The sequence below is a fragment of the Pimephales promelas genome, chromosome 9, assembly GCF_988280905.1.
Source record: "Pimephales promelas chromosome 9, fPimPro1.hap1.1, whole genome shotgun sequence".
Lineage (NCBI taxonomy): Eukaryota > Metazoa > Chordata > Actinopteri > Cypriniformes > Leuciscidae > Pimephales > Pimephales promelas.
This window is the reverse complement of record NC_142777.1, coordinates 32,286,967-32,292,928: the sequence shown is the minus strand read 5'-3', so window position 1 is coordinate 32,292,928 and position 5,962 is coordinate 32,286,967.

Genomic DNA, 5,962 nt, shown 5'->3' with positions numbered 1-5,962 from the left:
AATGCAACAGTTTGCATCAATTTCTTGAAGTTATGACAGCTGAAAATATTGAATTGAAATTATTTTCAACCAACAAGCTATATTGAGTTATAGGAACCTAATAATCTGTAACATAAACATAGTTTTAAGTCGCTCTAACTAAATTGATCCACAGCTACCGTAACACATGCTAAATGTAACTTATTTAAAGGGATACTCCACTTTTTTTGGAAATAGGCTCATTTTACCACTCCCCCAGAGTTAAACAGTTGAGTTTTACCGTTTTCGAATCCATTCAGACGATTTTCTGATATTTAGAAGAATATCAATAACCAGACAGTTTCTGGTCTCATTAGGAAAAAAATATACTATGGAAGTCAATGAGACCAGAAAATGTCTGGTTATTGATATTCTTCTAAATATCAGAAAATCGACTGAATGGATTCGAAAACGGTAAAACTCAACTGTTTAACTCTGGGGGAGTGGTAAAATGAGCCTATTTCCAAAAAAAAAAAAAAAGAAAAAAAAGTGGAGTATCCCTTTAACATGTACAGGTAAGATATTACTTGTCACTGGCATTAGTGCAGTCATTGCTTATAGCATCAATGTTTACCTTTATGTATTTACTCTTCCGCACAATGGTAACCACAAAAACTTCAACATTACAGAAACAAACATGTCTTTCCCTTAACTAAAAACACATCTAATAACACTTAATTTCAAAATGTACTCTCCCTATACAGTCCTATGCAAAACATGCTCCAATCCACTAACCATTTTTTAAAGTTATCAAGACAATTTCATTGTTACTACAACTTAATTTTTTTTAATTGAGTTTGAATTACACAAAATATTAAGTTAATGTAATGATCAACATTATTATGTCAACTGAACTCAACAAAATAATAGGGCTGTGTATTGCTAAGAATTTGGCGTCATGATACGTTTGCAACTTAAAGGGTTAGTTTATTAAAAAATATTCGATTTATTATCTCATGTCTTTCCAAACCTCCAAGACTTTCATTCATCGGAACACAAATTAAGGGCTTTTTAAGGAAATCTGAGAGAGTTTCTGTCCTTCCATTGACAGCCTACGCAATCCCCCAGAAAAAAAATATTTTACAATCTCTAACGTGCATTCTTGAGATGCATGTTGTTGTCATTTGAGATTTTTTTTTTGTAAAAGATAAAGATCTTCATTTGTGTTCTGAAAATTAACAAATTTAATTTTTTGTTTGTTTTGTGGTTACAGTTAGCAAGTTAACCAATTGGAAATAAGTTAACAAACTGCTATGCAATTTAGCAGAAGGCTAACAAGAAAAGTATTTTGATTAGCTAAAATAAAATATGATCAACTGGGTGCGGGATTTGGCATGATGCTGGAAAAAAGCCTGCACATGCTGCCCCCAAATCACAAACACCTGACACCACACAGCTGCAGTTTGGCTACAAAATGACAAAGGTGAGTTCAACAAACACTCTAATGAAAACTCGGATGTTCAACATCATCAACCCAGTAACTAAAGATTATGTGCTGGGTTTGAACACTGTAGTGCTTAGTTCTCTCAGAATTCATCAGCTTTCAGCATATTGAGATCATTTAGGCATCTGGCAACTCTGTAAACTCGGAATGACATTGCCAAACAGAAAATGTGATGGAGAGAGAGGGGAAACTCATAAAATCCCTGTTCAATAATTCAGCGGGTAAATGTGATCTGGCTGTCCTATGTTTATAAATCTTCTGCCACCCACAAATGCATACAGCGCCTCTGGGGTGCCAGATTTTGTGAAGATCCCACAATAACAAAACTCAGAATGAGGCAATATTACAGGCGAGAGAGAGGACAGGAAGTTCACTCTGTCTTCTCCAATATATGTGTAAATTTAGGCACTTTTAAGCAGCTGGCTGATGAATAATGGAACTGATCTGCCCTTGATATTCATTGGAGTAACCAAAGCCACTCAAAACTAGAGGAGCCAGGGTCGCGACCCCTCCCTCTGCTTGCTTTCTCCTACTATTTGCTGGGCAGGAAGTTAAAAGTGAGATACAAAAACTGGTCTGTGGGTTGTCTTTGAATGCTAGTCACACCCTTCCTGTTGTCACTCATCATACACAAAGACAAATTCACAGCCTTTGCACTGAAAGTATGAGGGAAAATTAAAGTTATCCTCTCTGGTTACTCTTTTCAATCAAAATGGAGGAAAGAAAGGAGACCATTCAATTGTTGGCTGTTACTTTTACATTTACACATTTGGACTTTGGAATTAGACGTCAGTAACATGAATATTCAATTTGACTTTCTCTCTCTACAACTCCAACATTTCATAACTGTTTAGTGTTAAATCAGAAATATATATTTCATTTGAACATGTTAAACTCATTTGTATTTCTCTCTCTCTCTCTCTCTCTCTCTCTCTCTCTCTCTCTCTCTCTCTCTCTCTCTCTCTCTCTCTCTCTCTCTCTCTCTCTCTCTCTCTCTCTCTAAGATCTAGCCCTGTTTGTTCACCATCTTCAGAACCTAATTATCATCTCATTAGGGAAGAATTACAATATATATATCGGTCATTAGCTTTTAAAAATGTATTGGCTACTTTCAATTTATTGTTATGTGGCTGATATTGGATATTTAATTGTGCATGTTGGATATCTAATTTAATAATTAACATTTAGATGAACTTTGCTGTCATGCTCACTTAAAGTTAATATTTAACACTTTAACAATGTTTTTGTTTTTAAATGACTAAATTAGTAAAGTCCCGGTGAAGCGGAGTAGTTACAGCTCTTGTTCTTCCGAATTGTGACGTACATCTGAGTGGAAAACAGATAATAATAATAATTCTATGGCAGGCACTTAGTTCAATCCATTGGTTGTTGATTGGATGGAGGCAGATCTGAATATGGACTTGAAGAATTTGTAGCAATAAAGCCACGTTCACACCAAAAACAATGACATCAAATCCAAGTCTGACATTTCACCAGAAGATTGAGTAATGGCATTTTGATTAAAAATGACAAGGTCAAATCATGCATACATTAATCATTCACAATTTTAATTAATTGCTCAAAAAGATTAATAACATGCAATTAGCAAATATTTTCGTTTTGAATTTGAATTTCATGCCGACTTTACATGTAATTTTTAGCAAATAATTTTTAATTTTTTGCATTGTACATGTTGTGATGCCTAAATTCATTTGTAACATTTCAAATGATTGATTTTGACTTTTTACATCATTTTAGACAAAATCAAAATGCATTTTATCAGTCATTGAGCATAACATAAAAATAAATAATCACCTGCTTATTTAGGGTTGGGTATCGAGAATCGAGTATCGTTTGGAATCGGGACTAACTTTTCGTTTTTCCCGGAATCGTTCAAAAGTTAAAATTTCGATTCCTCAATATTCAATATTCACAGTCCGCTGAGCGGAAGAAGAAACCGCTGAACAAGACCAATGAAGAAGCGTCTACCGGAAGTGTTGGCATAACCGCACGAGTCGAACATGAGTAGCTTATGTCGGCGGTCCAAAGTGTGGCTTTACTTTTCTAAAAATAACGAAATCTCGGCAAAATGCAAAATTTGTGACAAAAGGAGTATTTGTGACAGAAGGAGTATTTCCTTCCGAAAGACCGTTGGTTAGCAAGGTTAGCTAAACTTTTTTGACCCTGCCTCTTAGAAGAATCGGAATCGAGAATCGTTAGGAACCGGAATCGAAACAAGGAATCGGAATCGGAATCAGAATCGTTCAAATTCAAACGATACCCAACCCTACTGCTTATTAATATCAGCCAGAATGTTAATTTTGACGTATCCCTAGACGTGAATGACGACATTAGTAAGATGTAAATAGTGCACGCACTCTTTGTTTATACAAGTCTTATGAATCTTAAATTCTCTGGTGTCATTGTAAAACTGTGTTTTGATCTCATACTTTTAGTTTTAAATCTGTACCGCCAATTATTTTCTCATCTGAATTTTTGGAGGAGGCCCTGCCTCCCTCTGATCCTCTGCACAAACGCCCCCTGTGGGGTGTAGAGCTGCAGTTTAAGGGCCATAGAGAAAGGACAGGGTGAAATAAATTTCGGCACCCTGCTGAGATGACTTTGTTTGCCTTCTCTTGGGAGAGATGCACACGCTTCAGCGTGCTGCAACTCGAAAAGCCGTTCTTGTGTTTCCATTAAAAATGAATGAAAATAAATGAAGTGGATCAGCATATAGCTGGCATGAATGATGGGTGGAATCGTGTCCCATGTGTAAGTCTTTTGTTGCAAATAGACACGGTCTGTAAAACCCTGTTTAGATATTTACTGTCATTGTAATGTATTTTCATGCGGCTTGCTTTCTAAATCTTGAGTGGAAGATATAAAGCATCGTGTACTCCGTGCAACTGCAACATAATATTATTCCATATGAAATGCGATGTGAATTGCCTCATGGTGAATCTTGGATAGAGAGCATTTCCTCTCTTCACACAGCACTGCACCTTTGATGGAGTTAAACTCACTGCAAGTCATGATAGCAAAAACATAAGACGATATTTCCCATTACCTCTGACACGTTTCAAATCTAGCACTGAGCAAGGCAGCCTGGACTGATGCATCATGCTGATAGCTGGCTAACTAACCCTCCTATCCAACTCGCTAGGTCCATACATTACAACGCCAAAGCGCTAATGAACGCCTCCAGTTTATTTATGGCCCTTTTGTAGTATGAGAAATTTTACATAATCATCTCTCATGATTTAATCCAGCCATAAATACTCCGTAATACTTTTGGAATTGCTGGCATAGCTCTTTTTAACCATTAACTTTTGAGATGTTCTAATGCGCTAGAGTTTTACCTAAATAATGCTTTTGCGGTCCATTGACAATTTTCTCAATTATGCACTAAAATTGGTCAAACTAAAAGAACGAGTCATTTATCACAACTAAAAAACATTATTTATCTGTTTCACACATTGCAAATCTGTTTAACCTTATTTTCCAACTATGTATTTGCTCATGTAGAAAGGACAATCATTCAAAATACTCCTAACTAGCCTTCTCACCATGCGAATGCTAGTAAGTGAATGTGTACAGGCAGAGCTCCGGCATGTATAAAAAGAGCTACAGATGACTGAATTCATTAGCGTTGAATCCATACAATGCAGAATTGCTCAAATTAGAAGAGGATGCAGGAGAGGATAACATTTGTCTGTGATGAGATCTTTTACTGGTAGTCGATCTTCTTTATGGGATATGTGATAGAAATCTGCGTATTTGAGCAGTAAAATCTTTTGCAGGCAGTGGAGGTGGCTTATGAGAAATCTTGCCTGAAGTTCATGAGGCAAACAGGAGTTTTTTTTTTTTCCTCCCGCTGTCTGGCCTAAGCTGTAGTGCAATATTGTCCGGAATGTAGATGGAGATTCGCTGGCCTGACCCTGAAGATGCTGATTCACATTCTCTATAGAAGCTGTTTTTATTTTAAAGGAATATAGTTCTGCCAGACATGAAAATGCTGTCTTTTGCTCAAACTCACTTTCTTCTGTGGAGCCCCCCCCCCTTTTTTTTTTGGGTTTGAAGAATATCCTGGTCACTCCTTTTAATATAATACAAATGAAAGAGGATTGAGCCTGTTAAGGTTCAAAAAGGTCATAAAGGCATCATAAAATTCAAGTCAAGTCAAGTCACCTTTATTTATATAGCGCTTTTTACAATACAGATTGTATCAAAGCTGCTTCACAGTGATAAGATGAAAATAAAAATAAATGTCCCCAACTAAGCAAGCCAAAAGCCGAGGCAACAGTGGCAAGGTACCAAAACTCCATCAGGTGATTGAATGGAGAAAAAAAAACCTTGGGAGAACCCAGGCTCAGTCGGGGGCCAGTTGTCCTCTGGCCAATGAAGGAACAGTAATTACAAAACAAATTGGATCGAAACATTAAGAGAATTTGTCCATTTCCATCCGTTTATTAAAAGTGCTCCATACCACTCGATAAGTCT